This window comes from Desmodus rotundus, chromosome 9 (genome assembly GCF_022682495.2).
Source record: "Desmodus rotundus isolate HL8 chromosome 9, HLdesRot8A.1, whole genome shotgun sequence".
Classification (NCBI taxonomy): Eukaryota; Metazoa; Chordata; class Mammalia; order Chiroptera; family Phyllostomidae; genus Desmodus; species Desmodus rotundus.
In genome coordinates this window covers 64,066,774-64,090,486 of record NC_071395.1, presented here as the reverse complement: position 1 = coordinate 64,090,486, position 23,713 = coordinate 64,066,774, and the positions used below count along the sequence as shown (strand labels likewise).

The window sequence follows — 23,713 nt, the reverse complement described above, 5'->3', positions numbered from 1 at the left end:
ACTGGCCAGATTCTCCCGAGAAGGAACTCCTAGTACCTGCCTGTGGACATCAGCCTAGCAACCAGGACTTGGGGAGCAAAGTGGAGAAGGAACTGGGGGTAGGAGGGGCCGTCGACCTCTTGGGCCCCAGTACCACCCCTGATGTGTGTTTTCAGGGCCCCACTCATGGCTCACCTTGAAATGCTCTGGTAACTAAAAGAAGGTTGCTTCTGTTTTGTGTTTACAGAGAATTTGTTTTTAATTCCAGAAATAGATAAGTACAAGTTAACATTAAGTGCAACTTAAAATGGGCCCCCTGTCTGGGGACACCGTTTACTCCCCAGGCTTCAGGTAAGGGGCAGGGCCAACTCCTGTCTGTGCAAAGCAGAGGGGGCACCTGCAGCCCAGTCCTGCTCTTGTTACCCACCCCCTGGAGCACCTCCCGCCACCAGTGGTTGGTTGTTTCTTGAGCTTTTGGGAGGTCGTGTGGTGAAATCAGATAGAGTCTCTGCTTTTCCCCACTGCCAGCTTGAGATTTAGTTTTCTTCAGTCTCTTTTGTTAGTTTTTTCTGGACCATCTGCTTTTCAGCTGCCAGAATTTTATTCCCTCTTTCCCCATCAATTAATGCCTTTGGGGTGGGTAGGGGGGAATCTTTCAGTGGTTTTGATTGAGCTTTAAGTGGGAATGAAAGTATATTTGTTCGATCTGCTATCTTTACCTTAAAGTCTCAGAGCTTGTTATACCTTAATAATGGTCATCTTCATCTGTCACTAGGGTCTAGATCATCTTTTTTGAGTATTTAAACCTTTTCTTCTTTTGTACTTTGTGTTTATTTTACTAGATGGTATTGTAACTTTTTTCCTGAATGTATGGTCATTTATTTTAGCATCTTATTTAACAGTCTTTGTTTAACCACTTGATAGATCCTGGCATAAAGGGAATTTAGTGGGTGTCTTTTTATAGCATTCTTTCTAGTCCCTTCCACAGACCTGTTAGTTTGGTCCTCTGCCACAGACTATTACTGTGCAGAGAAATAAGAAAGTGGCCGGTGGGCATCTACCAGTGCGCTGGGCCACCGGACAGGGCCGTAAATGTTTGCTGTTATTGTTACTGATATTTCTGTTACAATCTTCACATCTCAACATTTTTTCATTATTTGATTATATTTGCTGATTTTCTAGGGTTTTCAAGCTAGACTGTTGCAAATAACCTCTTTTCTTTCCAATATTTATGCCTCATGTACCTTTTTTATTGCATTCATGAAAGCCCAGAAAATGTTGAATGTTATCAATGATGGATAGTTTCGCATTAATAGTAACATCTAGTCTTTACATGTAATTTTTGTATTGTTTCCTGCTACTCTATCAACTAAAGGAAACTTCAGCTTTGAGTTTAATGAGAGTTTTTTTAATCCAGAAATAGGAAAGAGTTGTAGCAAACTCCTTTTGTCATTTGTTGAGCAATCCATAAAGTGTTTTCTCTTTTAAGCCATTTATGGAATTAATATATATGTATTACATTATATATTAATTTCCTAATGGGGAAAACATTCTTATATTCTTGGGAATAAAATTCTAACTTGGCCGTAGTATCCGCACATACTATCGTATATTATACCTGGGGGGAAATCTCTGCCTGTGGTTATTCTTTGATACAAAGTATATTATTTTTTTATATTCTATTAATAATAAAGGGGCATTTGGCTTTTTGCTTGGTTTAGGTACAAATGAAGTCAATAATACCTGATTTTTTTGTTACGATGATAGCAAGCACAAAACCTATCATGTTTTGTCCGAGTTGCTCAGCTGGTTACAGCATCATCCTGGTACACCAAGGTTGGGTCCTGGTCAGGGTATGTACAAGAATCAACCAGTAAATGCATAAATACATGGAACAACAAATCAATGTTTCTGTGTGTGTGTGTCTCCCTCCCTCTCTTTTTCTCCCTCCCCCCTTCTTCTTTCTGTCTCTAAAAAAATATATGAATAAAAAACCCTATGATATGTACATGGTCAAAAACTACAGTAAGTATCTTGCTGCCTTCTCCAGTAGGTTTTTGACAGAGTGAATTCCTGGCCAGAAGGAACATACCTTGCTCTGGGGAACAGGACAGACCCATACAAGACTGATGTGGCTTCCAACAAACGAAAACCTGGCTTTCTGGAATTTTGTTGGGTAGAAGTTGGGAAACCTCTCATTTAGAAAGTCCAATTTTCCTGTTCTCTAGAAGTGAAGGCTTAAATTTTCCTTGTGACTGGGTACTCTTTTCTATGGATAACAGGCCTTGCTAGGACCTATAGTTACAGGAATGTAAGGCCCCTCACTTGTTCGTGGGCCTCGCTGGAGCCCAGATGGGGCCCTTCAGGGCGGGGCCTGTCGAACCACTGAAATCTGAGTGAGGTGCATTGAAGTATCTTCCTTTGATTGTGGTTGTTGTCAAAATATTTGATTTCTAAGAGTTTTTGCTTCAGATAGTTCAGAAATAAACTTATGGTTTGTAGCTCATATTTTCTCTGTAGATTTTACCTTTTTTTCAGTTAAACCTTTTGATGTAAAAATCTACATGTTATGATACTAACATTGCTTTTCCCATTTCTGTTCAGCTTTTATTTATCTTTATAGCTTATGTACAGTTTTCCCTGAGTTGCCTGCATTAGGTGTGTTTTTTATAGTTGAGCTTCATGCATGATCTGAAAGTTCCTCTGATGGGGAAATTTAGCCGTCCACATTTCTGGTTGCTAATTTGTGTATATTGAGTCTTATTTCAGCTACCTTATTTTATGTTTTTAGTAAACTTTTCTAACTGATTTTCTTTTTCCTGATTCCCAGTCACCTAGCAACACACATGGTGAGGCGTGTGGGTGAAAAGGTGGGAAGAGCTCAGACATTGTGCCTGAGAATCTGAGTAGCATGATGGGGTAGTCAGTTCTCACCAAATTTAAGTAAATAGTCCTCTTTCATCAAATCAAAAGTTTTTAAATGTAGAGCTAAAGAAAGCCAGTTGGAGTCATGAGATATGGTTCAGCAAGTCCCATGAGGGCCTGAAGTCAGAGGCGGAGTTGGCCCAGCTGCTCTGGCCTCATGCACAGGCCACACACACAGGCCACTCACCAGGGGAGCAGTCCAGAGCTAGCATTATACCTGGGAGGGAGAGGGGCTTGGAAGACCCTGTAACAAACCTGGAGCCTTGTGAGCTGGAATAGATGGGCCAGATAGCCACCTGGAAGGGATAGGGTGGTGAGAAAGCTGGGGCAGGAGAGGAGGAACAGGTGCTGCACATCTCGTGGTGTCGGCTATGAGGCTGTGATGCTTCTGCCAGACTGCATGGGACTGGGGACCACAGGACAAAACCACAATAGCACGGCCACACAGAACCACAGGACAGTGATTTAGAGGAATACCTGGCAACTTCTCATTCAGATGGGGTGAAATTACTTTGCAGTTTGCTAAGGAGGGCAGGATATTCTTGAAAGTTTAATTATACAGAGAGGGTTCATTGTAGTCCAGTGAAATCCACAGAGCTAATTTCATCAGTGTTTGTGGGGACATAGAATGATATCTGTCCCATCTGTTCAGCGGTTCTTCGGGTCCTTGATCTCTTTTTTTTATTGTAATAAAATATACATAACATAAAATTTACCATTTTAACAGTAGTGCTAAGTTCCGTGGCATTAAGTACATTCATGTTGTGGTGCCCTTTGCGACAGTGTGGATGGACCTGGAGAACATTATGCTAAGTGAAATAAGCCAGTCAGAGAAAGACAAATACCAGATGATTTCACTCATATGTGGAATCTAATGAGCAAACTGAACTAACAAGCAAAGTAGAGACAGATTCCAATGGAGAGAGAGCGGGCTGACAGCTCGGGCATGGGGTGCGGTTAGGGGGTGGAGGGATTGAGCAAAAAGGAAGAAGCACTCATAGGCAACAGAGGGGTGATTGCAAGGGTAGGGATATTAGAAGGATAAATTGTAATGGGAAAAATATAATAAAAAAAGAAATGATTAGGTATAGAACCTGTTCTTCTAACTGAAGTTTCTGCCATCTTCAGAACTTTTTCACCTTTTCAAACTGACACTCTGTCCCCATTCCTTCCCCCAGCCCGCAGCAACCTCTCTTCTATTCTGTATCTGAATTTACTGATTCTGGGCACCTCATGGGGACTGGTGCAGTGTCTGGCCTTCTAGCACCGGGTTTTTTCACTTAGTACAGTGTCTTCAAGATTCATCTTTGTGGCAGCCTGTGTCATTTATTCTGCTTTTCTGTCCATTTGCCTTTGTCCTGGTGAACTCAGCAGGGACCCTGCAGTCTCCTTGAGCCACAGCTCTGGAGACCACACCCCACTGTGGCTTTAAAACTTTTAACAGCTCTGTGGGCTGAATTAGACCCATATTTGTGTGGGAGGATCTGCCTGTCTAACATGAATATTTAGCGGTTTTGTATTTTGTCCCTTTTCTCAGAGGTATGGAATGTAGTCCCCCACACACATCCAATCCCAGGCACATCTGGGGAGACCAGAAGCCAACTGCAGGGTTCAGCTCAGCAGCCTTGGGGACCCAGGGAGTCGCTTCCTGCTGAATTCCAATGAAACAGGGGAGAACGAGGGGGCGAAATCTGGCAGGCTGTTAGAGGGAGAACTAGACTCCAGTTAAAGGCTCTTGACTTGAGTGAGCGGAGTCTTCTGCCTCTAAAGGATTATTTAAAGGAAACATCTGCATCCAGATGTTGCCAGTGCACATATTTTTTCATAGGTATAGAAATGTTAGATGTGCTGCCAGCTTCAGGAAGTAAAACAGGATTTTCAAAATAAAACCTGTGAGAATGTTTGCCCCCTCTGGGGTGAGGGTGATTTGAGGAGCCTTTGCCCTCCCTCCTCCCTGTTCATCATCGGTCCTGGCAGGGGCCCCTGCAGATCAGATGTGCCAGCACCGCTGGTACTGCAGCATGACGCCGTCTGCACCAAAAACTATTATCTTGCCATCATTTAGAAAGATGAGGCTTGATGTTCACCGCCATCCCCTCTCCATCCCCCAGGACAGCATGCGAGCCTGCTTAGACAATTACAGTCCCAAGTGAACCTGCAGAGTATTTTTTCTGTTCTCTTATTCATGAAGTGTTCATCTGGGGGAAAGAAGTAGTCTAGCTACAAGAAGTGATTTCAGAGGCTGAATCTAGTCTTTCTGGGAGGTGGGAGGTGAAGATTGTCTAGTATAAATTAAACTTGGTCTTGGAACTAAATTCTTCAGAAGAAATTTTTCAGTTATTATGTGTTATTTTCTTAAGCACATCCAAAAATATGGAAGTACCATTTCCCTTAAAAAAAATTTTCCCTGCACTAAAAATACTCTATTTGGAGTGCTGGAGCATCATAGTGTGGAAAAAATCATGTAGTTCTCCGAAACTTTATGGATTCTCTTAAGAATGCATAGGCAAGTAAGTCATTGATGTTGTGGGGCAGGGAGCATTTAAGATGGAAGGAGGAAGAACCTCTTTAAGGGCAATTTGGTAGAATCCAGCATAGTTCAGCCCACGTGTGTGCAGAGTAAATACAAAAGGTGGGACACACCCTGAACAGACTGTTTATCTGTTCTACGAGGAGCCATACATAGCCATTAGAAAAGAACAAAGTAGCTAACGATGATGGAAAAGGGGCTAGTATTTACTGAATATTTACCACATAACAGGCCTTGCTTTAAATGCTTTGTGTGTTATTTGTGCGTGTACTGTGATCTGACTACAATCCTGTTAGGTATCTATTCCAGACCCATTTTAAGGATGAAGAAACTAAGGCATAAAGAGGTTAAGTAAATGACCACAATTGTACAACTAGTAAGTGATCGGCTGGAATTTAATGCTTGTCTGGTTTCATAGTCCAATCTCTTAGTCTCTGCACTGTAACTCTCTCTGTGTTGTGAAAGGACCTGTATCATTAACTCTTAGTAAGTGGGGGGAGGGAGCAGTGCAGAACAGTGTGCATAACATGCTACCATTCGCACTAGAAGAGGGGGAATGTATAGATACGTTTGTGGAAGTACAGAGCTGTGCTGTCCCACAGAACTTCCTGTGAAGAGGGGGATGCTCTAGGTCTGCACTGTCCAAAAGGGTGGCCACTGGCCACATCAGGCTAACATGACAGAGAAACTGAATTTCAAATTTTAAGCTAATTTAAGTAGCCACATGTGGCTAGTGACTATTCTGTCAGACAATGCAGGATAAATATATATGGAAGAATGCAAAAGAAGCTGGTAAAAGGTCATTTTATCTTGTGGTTTTCAAACTCTACTTTAGAAAAAGCTCTGCAGAAACTTTAGGTGGAAGAACTAGGTTCCATACCTAATCATTTCTTTTTTTTATTGTATTTTTTCTGTTACCATTTGTCCCCCTTATAATCCCCACCACAATCACCATACTGTTGACCATGTCCATGAGTCCTTTTTCCTTTTTGCTCAATCCTTCTACTCCCTATCCCAAGCCCCCATAGCTGCCAGTCTGCTCTCTATGAGTCTGTTTCTTATTTTGCATGTTAGTTCAGTTTTCTCATTAGATTCCACATATGAGTGAAATCATCTGATACTTGTCTTTCTCTGACTGGCTTATTTCACTTAGCATAATGTTCTCTAGGTCCATACACGCTGTTGCAAAGGGTAAAATGTTTTTTTATGGCCAAGTAGTATTCCATTGTATAAGTGTCCCATGGTGGTTTTATCTACTCATCTACTGATGGACACTGGGCATCTTCCATACCTTGGTGATCGTAAATAATGCTGCAGTGAACATAGGGGTGCTTATGTTCTTTTGAATTAGTGTTTTACGTTACTTCAGATATATTTCCAGAAGTGGAATTGCTGGGTGATAAGGCAATTCCATTTTTAATTTTTTGAGGTATCTCCATACTGCTTTCCACAGTGGCTGCACCAGCCTGCATTCTCACCAAGAGTCCAAAAGGGTTCCCTTTCTCCACATCCTCGCCAGCACTTGTTGTCATGGCCAAGCATTTCAAAACCACTAATAAATCTAACCATTTGAGGTGAGGAAACAAAAATCCAGAAAAGTTGAGTCATTTGCCTATAGTCATAGTCACACAGCTGCTTTAGTGACAGAGGAACATCCAGAACTAGGAGCTAGTCACAATTTGGGTTGGGTTTTTCCTTCTTACAGTGATTTACATCTTAGCTTTCCAAGGCTTTATTCAATCAATCAGCTTTTTAAAAAAAAGACAAAACACAGACTTTCATCTACAGTGTTTTCAGAACCACACCATATCTGCAATGCACTCTCTCTGCAGCCCAGACCACATCACGCCTCCACAGTCCAGACTCAGAGTTGGTCTTCCTCTGCCTGCTCCACTGTGTGGTGAATCATACAGGCCAGGGACCAAGCTTCCTGTTTGTCTGCCCCTCAGCACGGTGCACAGAGAGGGCCTTGATGGACATTTGCTGGCTCTAATTATAAAGAACCGTGGGTTGAGCTCTACTTTCAGCCTGGAGAGTTGACTCATTGGTGCAAATAGTTCATTAAAAGGTTTCTTTACCATTTTGTAGATTGACTGTTGCTACAGATAAACACTTGACTAGCTAGGAGAAGGGTGGGTTTTAGGGATGCTAATCCGGAAAGTGGGTGATGGGGTAATTCTAGGATGAGTGGAACCAGCAGATCTGCAAATTACCATTACCTTTTTAAGAAAAACTAAGCCGCTTTTCTTTTCGGGCCATACTGCCATCTTTCAGTAATTCACCAAAATGACTAACACAAAGGGAAAGAGGAGAGGTACCCGTTATATATTCTCTAGGCCTTTTAGAAAACATAAGAGTTGTTCCTTTGGCTACATACATGCGAATCTACAAGAAAGGTGATATTGTAGATATCATGGGGAGTGGGCACTGTTCAGAGAGGAATGCCCCACAAATATTACCATGGAAAAACTGGAGGTCTACAATGTTACCCAGCATGCAGTGGGCATTATCGTAAACAAACAAGTTAAGGACAAGATTCTTGCCAAGAGAATTAATGTATGAATTGAGCATATTAAACACGCAAAGAGTCGAGATAGCTTCCTGAAATGTGTGAAGGAAAATCATCAAAAAAAGAAGGAAGCCAAAGAGAAAGGTACCTGGGTTCATTTGAAGCGTCAGCCTACTCCACCCAGAGAAGCACACTTTGTGAGAACTAATGGAAAGGAACCTGAGCTGTTGGAACCCATTCCCTGTGAATTCATGGCATGATAAGTGTGAAAAAAATAAAAGACTTCTATACTGATTTAAAAAAAAAAACCACTAAGCCAAGATAATGAGTGAAATTAATGAAAATGAGGTAATCAACTCAAGGGAAAGGCAGTAGAGGAAAGGAGGGGGAGGAAATTGTAGAAAAGTGTTTCACCATGAATCTGGAGTGTGGTCTGGGTCTGGGGTGAGAATCTAGGCAGAGAATCTAGGGTGAGAGCCTGGCAGAGAATCTAGGGAGCTTGCTCATGGAGCTGCAGTGGAGGGCCCGAGTCCCCCTGCTCCACGCACCATGTTGCATCTTCAGTCCATATTGCGGGCTGTGCTAGGCCACAAAAGGGCACCATCATGGGTGCGGGCCCAGCTGGGTGGTTCAGAAGGTGCTGGGCGACAGCATAGTTGCAGTGAAACTAGACCAGGCAGCACCAGGCCTAGGCCAGAGGCCCTCAGGAAGGAAACATTGTGGGTGGGAGCTCTGTAATGTTAAATGAAAAAGGGAAAGGCAGGAAAGATATAGCTCCAGCCACTCTTCGGATGTCAGTATCCTTCTGAGTCTGTCTCCAGGGAGAGGTTCTGCCATGTCTGCCTGTGTGTTTCTGGAGACAGAACAGCCCTCTCTCATTAGAAAGCTGTCATCTGTAGAGGGCATTCCTGCTCTCTTCCTCCTTGTGCCTTACCACTCTGGTCCTTGCGGTGTATGCAAAACAAAAGGTGGTCCTTTTATGGCCTTCTGGCCCACTCAAGTCTCAAACCCTCATTTCTTTCAACGGAGGTAAAAAGAAGGAAGAATAGGGTTTTTTGTTTGTTTTTTAACCCTAGAATGCACGCCTTTATTACATGAGCCTTTTTTTTTTTAACATGAGCTTTAAAGAAAGGAGGGAGGAGGATTTATTTGCCTTTCTGGGCCTTAATTTTCCTCAGGTAGAACTCCGGCTCCTTGCCTTGTAGCACATAGCCATCTGCTTGGCCACACTGGCCTGGTCTATGATGCATGCAAGAGGCTTGCCCTGCTGGAACTGCTCCTCCAGAGGACTGCTGATTTTAGCATTCTTTTTCCTTTCATCATATTTCTTCTGAATTTACTTCGATCTCTTTTTTTGTTTGTTTAAATTCTCTTCCTCCTTCAGGAGACAGCCTGGTCCCCTTCTTGCGGACCAGGGACAGTGCACAGTGGGACTCACACCACTGTGGCATGGTGTGCTGTCAGTGAGCACCGTGCAGTTTTTTACAAGGGTCTTGGTGCAGACCAGTTCCTTGTTGGATGCATTGTAGACAACATCAGTTATCCTTGTTTGTTTGTTTTTTAACTTTTTATTTATTTTATTTTTTTATTGTTGTTCATTTACAGTTTGCATTTTCTCCCCACTCTCACCCCCACCCTAGCCAAACGCACCTCCCTCCCCTGCTTCCACCCTCCCCCTTGGTTTTGTCCATGTGTCATTTATAGTAGTTCCTAAAAACCCTTCTCCCCACTGTCACTTCCCTGCTCCCCTCTGTCTATTGTTACATTGTTCTTAACTTCAATGCCTATCTCTGGTTATATTTTGTTTGCTTTTTTCTTCTGATGATTATGTTCCAGTTAAAGGTGAGATCATATGGTATTTGTCCCTCACCACCTGGCTTATTTCACTTAGCATAATGCTCTCCAGTTCCATCCATGCTGTTGCAAAGGGTATAAGCTCCTTCTTTCTCTCTGCTGCATAGAATTCCATTGTGTAAATATACCATAGTTTTTTGATCCACTCATTTGCTGATGGGCACTTAGGTTGCTTCCAGTACTTGGCTATTGTAAATTGTGCTGCTATGAACATTAGGGTGCATGGGTTCTTCTGGATTGGTGTTTCAGGGTTCTTAGGGTATAATCCCAGCAGTGGAATTGCTGGGTCAAAAGGCAGTTCCATTTTTAGTTTTCTGAGGAAATTCCATACTGTTTTCCACAGTGGCCTCACCAGTCTGCATTCCCATCAACAGTGCATTAGAGTTCCCTTTTCTCCGCATCCTCTCCAACGTTTGTTTGTTGATTTGTTTATGTTGGCCACTCTGACTGGTGTGAGATGGTGCCTCATTGTGGTTTTAATTTGCATCTCTATGATGGCTAGTGATGCTGAGCATCTTTTCATATGCCTCTGGGCCCTCTGTATGTCTTTCTTCCAGAAGTGTCTTTTCAAGTCCTTTGCCCATTTTTTAATTGGGTTGTCTGTCTTCCTGGAGTGGAATGGTGTGAGTTCTTTATATATTTTGGAGATCAAACCCTTGTCTGAGGTATCATTGGCAAATATGTTTTCCCATACTGTTGGTTCTCTTTGTAATTTGGTGCTGTTTTCTTTAGCCATGCAGAAGATTTTATTTTGATGAGGTCCCATTTGTTTATTCTTTCCTTTAGGTCCCTTGCTTTAGGGGACATGTCTGTGAGGATGTTGCTGTGTGGAATGTCTGAGACTTTCCTGCCAGTATTTTCCTCTAGGACTTTTATGGTGTTGTGACTTATATTTAAGTCTTTTATCCACCTCGGATTTATTTTTGTGTATGGCGTAAGTTGGTGATCGAGTTTCCTTTTTTTGCATGTAGCTGTCCAGATCTCCCAACACCATTTGTTGAAGAGGCTATTTTTGCTCCATTTTATGTTCCTGCCTCCTTTGTCAAATATTAATTGACTGTAGAGACTTGGGTTTATTTCTGGGCTCTCTAGTCTGTTCCATTGGTCTATGTGCCTGTTTTTATGCCAGTACCAGGCTGTTTTGATTACAGTGGCCTTGTAATACAGTTTGATATCAGGTATTGTGATCCCTCCTGCTTTTTTGTTCTTTCTCAAAATTGCTGCTCGTATTCAGGGTCGTTTATGATTCCATATAAATTTCTGAAATGTTTGTTCTCTATCTGTGAAATATGTCATGGGTACTCTAATAGGGATTGCATTGAATGTATAAATCGCTTTGGGTAGTATGGCCATTTTGATGATGTTAATTCTTCCAATCCATGCGCATGGTACATGCTTCCATATGTTTGTGTCTCTCTTAATTTCTTTCTTCAGTGTTGTGTAGTTTTCTGAGTACAGGTCTTTTACCTCCTTGGTTAGGTTTATTCCTAGGTACTTTATTTTTCTTGTTGCTATATCAAATGGGAGTTTTTTCCTGATTTCTGTTCTGATGTTTCATTGTTGGTGTACAAGAATGCCTTTGATTTCTGAGTATTGACTTTGTATCCAGCTGTTTTGCCAAATTCATTTATTAGGTCAAGGAGTTTTTTGGTGGAGTCTATAGGACTTTCTAGTATACTATCATGTCATCTGCAAACAACGACAGTTTCGTTTCTTACTTTCCAATTTGGATGTCTTTTATTTCTTTTTCTTGTCTGATTGCTGTGGCTAGGACTTCCAATACTATGTTGAATAGGAGTGGTGAGCGAGGGCATCCTTGTCTTGTTCCTGATCTTAGTGGGAAAGCTTAAGTTTTTGTCCATTGAGTGTGATGTTGGCTGTAGGTCTCTCATATATGGCCTTTATTATGTTGAGGAATGCTCCCTCTATTCCCACTTTGCTGTTTTTATCATAAATGGGGGCTGTATCTTATCAAATGCTTTTTCTGCAAATATTGATATGATCATGTGATTTTTGTCTTTGCTTTTTCTTTATGTGGTATATTATGTTTATTGATTTGCGAATATTGTACCATCCTTGCATCCCTGGGATGAATCCCACTTGATCATGGTGTATGATCTTTTTAATGTATTGCTGGATGCGGTTTGCCAATATTTTGTTAAGGATTTTAGCATCTATGTTCATCAGTGATATTGGCCTGAAGTTTTCCTTCTTTATTATGTCTTTATCTGGTTTGGGGATTAGGATGATGTTGGCTTCATAAAACGAGTTTGGGAGTCTTCCATCTCCTTGAATTTTTTGAAATAATCTGTGGAGAGTGGGGGTTAGCTCTCCCTTAAATGCTCTGTAGAATTCTCCTGTGAAACCATCTGGTCCAGGGCTTTTGTGTGTCAGAAGCTTTTTGATTACTGTTTCAGTTTCATCAGGTGTTATTGGTCTGTTCAGGCTTTTTGCTGCTGCTTCATTGAGTTTTGGAAGGTTATATTTTTCTACAAATATGTCCATTTCATCTAGGTTTTCACATTTCTTGGCATATAGTTCTTCATAGTAATTTCTTACAATCCTTTGTATTTCAGTGGTATCAGTTGTAGTCTGTCCTCTTTCATTTCTGATTGTGTTTATTTGTGTCCTCTCTCTTTTTTCCTTGATGAGCCTCCTTAAGGGCTTGTTGATTTTGTTTATCTTTTCAACGAACCAACTCCTGGATTCATTGATCCTTAGAATTATGCTTTTAGTCTCTATGTCATTTAATTCTGCTCTGATCTTTGTTATTTCCTTCTTTATACTTGCTCTGAGTTGTCTTTTTTGTTATTCCTCGAGTTCTTGTAGGTGTAGGGTTAGATTGTTTATTTGAAATTATTCCATTCTTTTTAGGTAGGCCTATATCACTATGAACTTCCCTCTTGGGACTGCCTTTGCTGTGTCCCATAGGTTTTGGATTGTTGTGAGTTCATTTTCGTTTGTTTCCAGAAACTTATTTCTTCCCTAATCTCATTCTTGACCCATTCATTGTTTAGTAGCATGCTGTTCAATTTCCATGTTTTTGAGTGTTTTGGGGTTTTTTCCTTGAGGTTTGTTTCTAGTTTCAGTCCCTTGTGGTCAGAGAAAATGCTTGATATGATTTCAGTTTTCTTGAACTTGATGAGGCTTGTTTTGTGTCCTATTATGTGGTCTCTCTTTGAAAACGTTCCATGTGCATTTGAAAAGAATTTGTATTTTGCTTCTTTGGGATGAAAGGCTCTATATATATCAGTTATGTATATGTTCATCTAGGACGTTGTTCAGTGCCACAATATCTTTGTTGATATTTTGTTTGGAAGATCTGTCCATTTTTGACAGTGGGGTGTTGAAATCCCCCACTATAATTGTGTTGCTGTCAATATCTTTCTTGAAGTCCTCCAAGATTTTCTTTATGTATTTGGGTGCTCCTATGTTGGGAGCATATATATTTACAATGTTTATGTCTTCTTGGTGTATTCTTCCTTTGAGTATTACGAAGTGACCTTCTAGGTCTCTCTTTATGGCCCTTTTTTTGAATTCTATTTTGTCTGATATGAGTATTGCTACCCCTGCTTTTTTTTCCTGTCCATTTGCTTGGAAAATTTGTTTCCAGCCCTTCACTTTCAGTGTGTGTAGGTCTTCTGTCCTGAGGTGGGTCTCTTGTAGGCAGCATATGTGTGGATCATGCTTTCTTATCCATTCAGCTATTCTATGTCTTTTGATTGGAGCATTTAATCCATTTACATTTAAGGTTATTATTGATAGGTACTTATTCATTGCCGATTTTTTGTACCTGTGTTCTTCTCTCTCTCTCTTTTCCTTTCTTTCCTTACAGCAGCCCTTTCAGCATCTCTGGCAGAGCTGGTTTGGTGGAGGCATATTCTTTTAGACTTATTTTGTCTGGGAAACTCCTTATTTGGCCTTCTATCTTGATTGAGAGCCTTGCTGGGTAAAGTAGTCTTGGTTGCAGGCCTCTGGTTCTCATTACTTGGAATATTTTTTGCCATTTTCTTCTGTCTTGGAGCGTTTCCATTGAGAAGTCAGCTGCTAACCTTATCGGGTACCCCTTGTATGTTACTTCCTGTTTTTCCCTTACTGCCTTTAAGATTCTCTTGGAATTTTGCCATTTTAATTATGATGTGTCTTGAAGTAGTAATCCTTGTTTTGTGGGTACAACACTCTGAGCGCCAGGAGAAGTTGCCCATGTCCAGCCTCAATGCTCAGTACTTCTTGCTGCCCCCTCGCACATGGACTGTGTTTATGCGTTGGGTGCCAATCTTAGTGTTGGCAGCAGGGAGCCCCAGCTCATGTTTTCACTTCTTGTGGTAGGGCTTCCTCTTGCCCTGGTCTTGCGGTGCTTGTGCCAGCTGTCCGGAGAGATGCCCATGGCTTGGCGCTGGCTGGAAAGAGATGGAAGAATTATTTTTATAATGTAAATTATTCGAAATTAATCTCTAAATTTGATTAAATTCCAGTTAAAATCCCAAGAGTATTTCTTTCTTTTTGAACTTAAGTAATTTAAAATTCACGTGGAAAAACAAAAAAGAATGACCAAGAAAGTTTTGAGAAAGAGTAATAATGAAGGTGAGTTTTCCCTAATGATTGTGAATATGCTATGGAGCCAGAGTAGGAAGTCTCCTATCTCATCACCCACTCACCTACCTCAGGTTTCCCAGGGTGGACAACACAAACAGTGCATTAGACCTAAATGTGGTTCCTATATTTAAGAGTGTTAAAGATATTTCATTAACTGGATTGACTAGGGCCATGTTTTTAAAAATCTTAGTAGATAAGCAAAAGTTTTCAGACTTGATGAAATAAATGATTAAAGCAGTGATACAAATAGGATCCTAAGAAGAAAGGAATTTCAAGGCAACTCCACAGTTATTTACTTGAGGATGTAAAAGAAGTAAAGTGAAAGTGAAGTAGCTCGCTTCGGAAGGTAACTGCAGCTGTGTAACAAACTATAGCCCTGTCTGTTTTGTTCACACATCTGCACTTTAGGCTTGACTCCTCCTCTCTGCTCCACCATGTCCAGGGCCTCACATGGCTAGAAGGCGGACGAGTTGGTCTGGCCAGTCTCTTTTCAGAAAGCCTCTGCCCTTGGCTAGCATGGACTCCTACACACCTCGGGAGCCTCAAGGTTCCCAGAGAGTGGGTTTCAAGAGCTTTGGGAAGATGCTTAAAAATTTCCCATGACTTAACCTTGGGAGACCCAAGTTACTTCCTCTACCTTCATGCAAATTATTACAGCCAGCTCAGATTCAAGAGGAGACTTAGATTCCACCTCTCAACTGGAAGATTTCAGAGAAGGAAAAAAGTGTTAAGATTTCTTGCCTGCCCTCCTAGCACATTCTTTTTTTTTTTTCCTCATTGGTTTTAGTGAGAGAGGAAGGGAGGGAGAGAAACATCGATGGCAGAGAGAAGCATCAACTCGTTGCCTCCCATAGGCTCCCGGGCCAGGGATCACACACGTCTGTGCCCAGTCTGGGGATCAAACCCATGACCTAGGCATGTGCCCTGACCAGGAATCAAACCTGCAACCTTTTGGTTACAGGATGATGCTCCAGCCAACCGAGCCATGCTGGTCAGGGCTCTAGTTCCTTCTTGCAATTTCTTCCCTCATCAATAACCAAGTCTTTACTCTTCTTCCTCAGAAATTTTTTTGGGAAAAAAAATACCCAAGAAGGATTACTCCAGGATCTAATCCAAAATAGAAACATAAAATTATTAAGGTTCTTATTTACTTATTATAGAACAATATGTGATGTCATTAATATTTTAAATAATGTATTATTTTTCCTAATTGTAAAAGTAATACATGGTCATTGTGGGAAAATTGTAAAATATACCCAAAAAGAAGATGAAGAAGAAATAAGTTAAATGTCATCTCACATAACTGGGTCCCTGTTTCTGGCTTACTGAAGTCTTCTTCTTTTCTGAGACTGTCCATTGTCATTCTTCATCCCACCCAGGTTGCCTCCACTTAGTTGCTGATAATGTGGAAAAGAACAGGACCAACGTTCCAGGTTGACATTTATCCAATAATGAGTGTAAAGTATCAAGTATCTAGAACAAATGCATATAGCAAACTCATCAGAAACCAGAACATCAGTTTTTCCATGAGCTTCATAAGATTTACAGATTGGAAAATTGAGTTAGAGATTTTTTTTAATGAAAATTACCCCCCCCCAAAAAAAGTTTACTTAGTTTAATTGATAGACAAATAGGATGTTTTTAGTTCTACATTCTGACCAGTGATGCTACAGTAAACATTCTTTGTTTAAACATACTTTTTTAAAATTATTGATTTGAGAGAGAGAAACATCGATTTATTCTTCCATTTATGCGTTCATTGGTTGATTCTTTTTACTTTTTTTAGAGAACAGGGAAGGGAGAGAGGGAGAGAAACACCAATGTGTGGTTGCCTCTTGCATACCCCCTGCTGGGGACCTGGCCCACAACACAGGCTTGTGCCCTGACTAGGAATCAAACCAGCGACCCTTTGGTTTGCAGGCCTGTACTCAATCCACTGAGCCACACCAGCCAGGGCTATTGGTTGATTCTTGTATGGGCCCTGACCAAGAACTGATTCCTTAGCCTTGGCATATGGGGACAATGCTTCAACCAACTGAGCCACTTGGCCAGGATCAAGTGAACATTCTTATAGGTATGTCTTTGGGCAGATGTATGATGGTTTCCTATAGTCTAGATACCCAGATGTGAAATTATTTGGTCAAATTGTGTTTTCATTTTAAAAAAATGCTCCCACTTGTCTTCCTACAAGCTTATACAAATTTACATTTCCATCAGCCAGTATAAGAATATGTATTTCCCCACATTTTCCTTAACTCTGTGAATTAACAACCTTTTTAATTTTTGCCAAACTGTTGAGTTTTTGTTTTGTTTTGTTTCTGGTGAGAATGAACACCTTTTTATATGTTTCCAGCTACTTGTATTTCCTCTGCAGGGTATTGCTGGTTCATTCCTTGGGCAGCTTTCACTTGAGTTGTTTGTTTTTTTCTTACTGATTATAGAAATACATTCTGGGTATTAGTAATTTGCCATATATACATATATATTACTTTTAATTTTTTGTCATACAGAAATTTAACTTTATGTGGTTGATTTTCTCAATCCTTTTCTAATGTTTTTTTACATTTTATGCCTGAGATGGCTTTCTTTTCTCAAGATTATAAACCTATTTATCTGTATTTTCTTCTAGTCATGTTTAACTTCAGTTTTTAAGTTTATCCATCTGGAAGTTATCTCTAAATAACTGGTACCACAGGACTAATTTTTGACAGAAGGGAAGCCCACAAGGTGGTCCCCCTGGTCCCTGGCTCTCTGCTTGGGAACAATGTGCATATCACAGTGCAGGGACCTGGAGTTTAGTCTGAGCCCAGCTGTCCACTGAGCGGAGGAGGCATAACCACAGTGACGGTCTGTAGGTGGAGTGTCAGGAAGGTCTGTAGGTGGAGTGTCAGGAAGGAGGAAGCAGTGCAGAGAGAGGGCCCATGGTCCACATGTAGGTTTGCGAGTCCACGGCTGAGGGTTTGCTGGCTGTATGCAGGGCCAGACTGTTCAAAGTTTACCAGATAGCCTGAAATCAGGTTGCAGATACTGAAATTGGGTGTGTGCAGATGGCTGCCCTGGGCAAGGAAGGAATGAGCAACGAATCCATGTCCGGAGAAGGGAGTATAGGCAGCATTTGCTGAGATTCTAAGTGAACACATTTATATGTGCATGTGCTCTGTATTTTTTCTCACCATATCAAAGTAAGTTTGGTCCTCCCAGGATTCTCCCTACACATGCTGAGCCTTAATGAAGAATGAGCTGCTTTTATCCTCTGTGATCTTTAAATTGTTGTATTACCCCCAAATAAAAAACTGGGTCTGTTTCCATAGCAGCGAATATAAAGAACTATCAAGAAAAGCCCCAGAGGTCCTGGGAGTGAGCATGTTTAGGTCACACTGTGCCCATGACAGCTACATCCCAGGGAGTGAACGGACTGCATTTTCTAAGTAGTCTCCTGCCTTCTTCCCAAACGCTTTGCTTTTTGCTTTTTAACTTTTTAAAAAACTTTTGCATTCAGTGCAGAGTCGACCCATTCGTGGAAATCGAATGGAGTAACCCAGCAAGCCTCAGCGGAATGGAAGAGGTGGTGGGAATGAGGTCAGACCGTTGCAGAGTCCAGCAGAGGCCTCCGTGCAGTGCAGCACAGGATGCAGTTCAGTATGCGCCCTGCAGCTCTCTCCCCAGTGCTTAATGTTTCACCAGATGTTTGTGTTTCCAGGCAACAAAGGCAAATGAAATGGACCTTCTGGAAGCAAACATCGTGGATGGTTGGGTTTTGCTTTGCTCTGTCCCACAGTCTTAGTTAAGATTGCTGCCTCTGCATTCACCCCTTAGAGCTTTATTTGTGTGTCTCCAGTCTCAACCTTTCCAAGAGAATATTCTTAGATATTCACTAGAGTTGGGGCTTTTAGCTTTCCATGGACTCTCCAAGGTATTCACTTGTGTCAAATGACTTCTGCACCAAGGAGGACAAAATTCTTTCTTACAAAATTTTCTTCTAAGCATTCCTAGGGGTTTATCCTATTTTAGAGATGCCTGGAATGTTACCTTTTTTATTTCTAAGACTTCCTTCCCCCAGAATGTTCTCTCACTCAGAAATATCTCTGAAGTATTTATATCCTAGAGAAAGTTAAAGATCATTTTCAATGAGTAATCACCATCTCCCTTGGGAAAATAATCGACAAGTTTCTTTTCACTGTCCCTCAGCTTTTTCTTCCAAGGAAATCTTGTGGATGAATTCCATAACAGTCTCATTCCTTTTAACAGCCACAGTTGCGTCCTTTGACACGATCAGGGTCTGTCAGTCTGTCTGTCTGTCTCTCCTTCTCTGCTTTCCCTCCTCCCTTCTACCTGTCTTTCCTTTTTTCCTTCGTCCCTCCTTCTTCCTTTCTCCCTCTCTCTCTGTTTCTTTCTTTCAACATGCAAGTGTGTAGCTCAGTGAAATTTCAGAAAGTGAATAGACCCCTGCAAGCAGCACCCAGGTTTAGAAACACAGTATTGTCAGCACCCAGAATCCTCCTCCTGTTCACTTCTCAGTGTAAACCTCCAGTCCAGGATAACGATGACCCTAGTCAGTTTTATTCGGGAAGATAATTGAAGACGTGTCCTGTAGAATGCGTTGTTGGCCGTGTTTCACTTTCCTCTAAGTTATTCTTTTGATGAACCCCTAAGATTCAGCTGAACGATAACTAGGAAAAGGAGGATATCGTATTAACACCCTTGGAGGGTTTGTGTTTCTCTCCTTCGTTTTTGTCCTGAGTCAGAGGTTGCAGCTATGATGAGCATTGGCAACTGTTGCCCACCAGCTCAGTGAGATGACCCCACACATGAGCATGTGAGCACCATCCTGCCATGGTTTCCTTTACCTCTCTGGTCATCGTGGTGTTGTTACTGGACAGGGACCTGGCCAGGAGTGGGTCTGCTGAGGCCAGCTGTAGTGTGTGGGTTGTTTACTTCATGTCAGAAAGATTCAACTCCAGGTGACTATGAGGATACAGTTATTAAAGCTGGGGTTAGTGAAACAAGGAAGGACTTAGCATAGAAGAAGCAACAGGGGAGCTCAGGCAGGGCTGGCTGAGCTCCCTGGGAAGCCAGAGAAAAGGGGGCCTTGGGAGCAGCTTCAGGGGATCAGCCTGGGACAAGCCACTGCTGCCCACTGCCTTAGACTTAGGAGATGCATGCCCATGAGCAAAGAAGTCTGGGGTTGGGGGTCGGGTGTTGGAGAAGAAGGGAAAGGAAATGGCGTGGTGCTGGCTGCTCCCCGCTCCCCAGAGGGAGAGCACACACACTGGCTCCTTTGTCTTGAGGCTTTTATCCCGTTGCAGGTGGGAATTTTAGGGGGAGTCTCCAGAGGATTTCAATAGAACATTCATCAGTTCTCCAGGTGTGTCCTTTTAGGGGCCTGGTCTCCACTGATTGGTCAGGGGGTCTTCAATCATGGCAGCTGGTCCTGGCATTGCACACCTTGTTTTGCTGCATTTCTGGGCCTGGAGCTGAAACACAACTGAGGCCTAGATGTTGTCTCCAGAGAGGAAAGGCCTGAGGAAGGGAGGTTACCCTGGGGCTAAGGTCCTTGTTTTCTCAGTTTTGCCCCTGCCATACACTGGGGGCCTTCCGCCCTGATGACATCTGCACCTGGCTGTGAATTGCTCAGCCTTTGTGTTCAGCTCTCTGTCTCAGTTTCCCTAGTCCACTGGCCAAGGAATTTCCGGGGTCTTCTTACAATCCTGTCTCAGTGGAACTGGATCATGGCCCACATCCCTGGGACCCACATACCCCACCTGGATGCTTTACCAGTCCAGGGAAACCAGCCTCCCAGTGCATGGGTAGACAGCACGAGGCTGCTGCCCACACCCTTGAACTGCCACATGGCCCTATCTACAGGATCTCCTGGGAAAATTGCTGGCCCCAATACAGCCCAGGTTTCTTTAATACTTGTAGCCCCTTCCCTTGCTCAGTGAGGCTATCTACTGCCATTCTTGGCTCCCCGTGTCTCCCCTGGATCTGCTGCTGAGAGTCTAGAGCGCCATTCAGGCTATGGCTGGAGAGGTGCACAGGTGAGCAATAATCAAATGATGTGAGCAGAAGATCTGATAAAGCAGGAATCAACTCATCTCCTTTCTGGCTCATGTGAAAAACATGAGCAGTATAAAACTCCTGTCTCCCCAGCTCCTCATTCGCTCCAGTGCACCTCCCAGCTCCCGGATGAAGCCTAGTGAGCGGTAACAAACTACCTTTATCATAATGATAGCAGCAAAAGCAACCACTGAGGCTTGTACAGTGCTTTGCAAGTTGGTCTTCTCATCTTATGTGAGGTATCATAAATATACACACATTTCCATTGTTCAGCCAGCTGTGTTGCATTGGGAATTACCGATACTCCCATGTTCAAATAGGATTATGGACATTTTCAAATGGCGCCCAGGGAACTAGAATTGGGGTTGTTCCACTCAGAAGTAAGAAGGGTAAACTTTTTATTTGATAGCGATATATGCTTGGAATGACTATAATATTACAAATTACAGCTGGCTGCCTTCCATCTCTGCCAGTGTCCGAACAGTTCAAAGTCTTAAACGTGGTAAATGCAGGTTACATGGAAGAGAGATATTTCCTTCCCTAGATGTTAGATTTGATGACCTGGGTAGCTTGGGAGTGTCTCGCTGTTCCGATACGGCTTTGCTTGGTCTCGCTGCCAGCGCGGGTCTGCACTGCAGTGTGTCTGTCCCGATGTGTTGGGCTGTCTGAGCTCTTCTGAGCTCTCCTCAGCTTGTAGGTCATTTTGATTGATCTTTTCAACCCTGCTTTCATCTCACCAGATTTTATATCTGAGAGAGTAATTTCAGCCTATTACTCATTTATACTTACAGATCAAAAACTGTTGTTAAGTGGCAGTTAACTAAAATACTGGATGCTCCTTGGGGTGCGTTTGGCCTCTTAAAATGCTTCTGATAATTGTGCAGATAAAAAAATGATGTTTTGTGTCCTACATAGTACAGAAGATACATGTATAAAGTGTTTTCATTTTTAGAAAAAGAAAGATTTATCAACCACTATAAGGTTTAGGTGTAAATCTGTGAAGGAATGAAGGCAAGGAGGGAGGGAAGGGGGAGGAGGAAGAGAGAGCAGAAAGAAGGAAGGAAGGAAGCTTTTCACAGGACATGCGCTTTTCAAGTTTGACAAGACTGGACCTTGATCCTAACTCTCATACTACTACGATTTCTTTTTGCTTCAGCTTTCTCGCCCACAAACTAGGTACAATGCCACTTCTGTGTGCTTGTTCTGAGAATTAAATGAGAATATACACGGTATCAAAGGTACACCATTGATACTCAACAAATGTCACTTCGTGTACCACCAGCACCATTTAAGGGAGAGTTACTTAAGGGACCTTGATCTGGACCTTGGAGCATTTGGTTTTCTGTCTAAAGTGTGGCCTTTCTCTTGGGCATGGCATTGCCTATACCCGCGTTGCCTTTCAGAAGAATGCTGTCTGTTTGGGGCCGGGCCAGGCCTGTCCATGCAGGTGCCCAGTGGTCACCATGAATGGTAATCAGAAGTAAAAGTCTGGCTCTCCTTCCCGAAAATCACAGGCACCATAGTTCTGGATGGGTTTGGAAACAGGTCCAGTGTCTTAAGAGCAGTGATGCCAATTCCCTCGGGCAGCCTGGCCTGCTTCCCACACCCCCAACCCAGGCTCTGCTGTCTGCAGCATCTGGTTTCAGTGCTCTGGACTACGAGCGAACTGGGTGTGTTATAGCCCCCACCTAGTACTTCCTCTGCTTTTTTAAACATACAAACCTCTTTGGAAACTAGAAAATCAAAGTGTTCCGTTTCTAAAGCAGCCTCCATGCCTCATCAAATAGCTGTTGGACCAAAAGAGACTTTTGAAGCCAAAATTCCAGACTATCGCCTTAAGCCCAGCTCTTGTACATTCACTCTGAAATGGAGCCGGGGCCCTTTCAACAAGGTCATTCTCAGTTTTTTATGTAACGCAGATGCTTAGCAACTCTTAAAATTTGGTTGTGCTTGAGTCATGAAAACTGTATGAAGGGGCGTTGTTACAGATTGGAGAACAAGGCACATTACTGCAAGCAGGTGCTTTGGGGAGGTTCTGGGGTCCACAGGATCATCCTGAACCCAGGTGGAGGGAGAAGAGGTTCGATGGAAAAGACCCGAAGGCCCATGGGGCCTGGCTGCCTGGCGCGTTCATTTTTCAGGTGAACAGTGTGTGCGACCTGCAGCAGCACCCCCTCTGGCCTCAGTTTCTTTACTGTAAACTGAAGTTTTTGACTTACCCCATCTTACTGGGCCATGATAGCTCAAACTGATGCTGAGGAAGCCTAGATAAAAAGTTCAGACAAGATTAGAGGCCATTTGCTTCTAAAACCCTCAGGAAACCTCACAGGAAACACATTATATCACATTTCTTATTTCACATTTCCGTCTGCAGTTTATACACACACTTAGGGAATTCTATATCACCTCCCTTCCCCCTTGCAGCTGAACCTCATGCCCTGCTCCTCTTCACACTTCCACCTGTGGCTTCTGGTGCAAAGGCCTCCCCTCCTTTCCAGGGCAGCGAGGATTACACCGAGGAGTGTTGCATGTGGCTTGGGCACAAGGAGGGATAAGCAGTCAGTGTCTGCTCCTCCAGAAAGGACAGGCTGTTTACCACCTCTATGCACCTTAGCTGGCCTTGCCAGCTTCCTGCTTCCCAGGGTGGGGTGTCCAGAGGAGGAGGAAGACCTCACTGCCTCCTAGCACCCAGTGGCTGTGGGGAGAGTATGGAAGAAGCCCCACATTTTCCCGTGTCCTTCAACTAGACCAGAGGGGCTCCAACTCAGCTCTAAGTGGGTGCCGCTTCTGCAGGCCCCGCCCGGCCCTGCCCAGACTGTCAGTGCATTTACGCAGCCACAACAGCACCCTGCCTGAGCATTAAAGAGTTAGTGGGCTTTGGAACTGACATTTCATTTGGGACATTTTCATTTGAGATGAGCTCTGTGAATCAGGGAAGAAACCCCTGCTGGGATAAGGCCAGTCAGGGAGGAAGAAGCAGGAGGGGACAGGTGTGCAGATGTGAGAAGGGGAGGTACACTAGAGCCACTAGGAGCCACCATCTCCATGGGCTGCCATATAAAGTTGGACATGGGTTTCTTCCTCATGATTTACTAAGTAGCTTCCAGCATCCCTGCCTGTCCCAAAGGGGCAGCTCCTTTCCCCCGCTGACCCTCATGACCCCAGTGTTGGGGGTGCCAGCAGGGTTGTCTCCTGCTGAGAAGCTTTAACACTGTGGACAGAAGAGGGAGGTCGAGGGGCAAGCCATGAGAACGGCCCCATAG

General features: G+C 42.9%; 1 protein-coding gene and 1 pseudogene across 3 annotated transcripts in view; one reads left to right on the top strand and one right to left on the bottom strand.

The window, feature by feature from the left end:
* SPECC1 (sperm antigen with calponin homology and coiled-coil domains 1) overlaps positions 1 to 23,713 on the top strand; it is a 261,258-nt gene that overhangs the window by 191,187 nt on the left and 46,358 nt on the right. The gene's annotated exons all lie outside the window — the stretch shown is intronic.
* On the bottom strand, positions 9,089 to 14,184 carry LOC112308655 (small ribosomal subunit protein eS8-like; annotated as a pseudogene).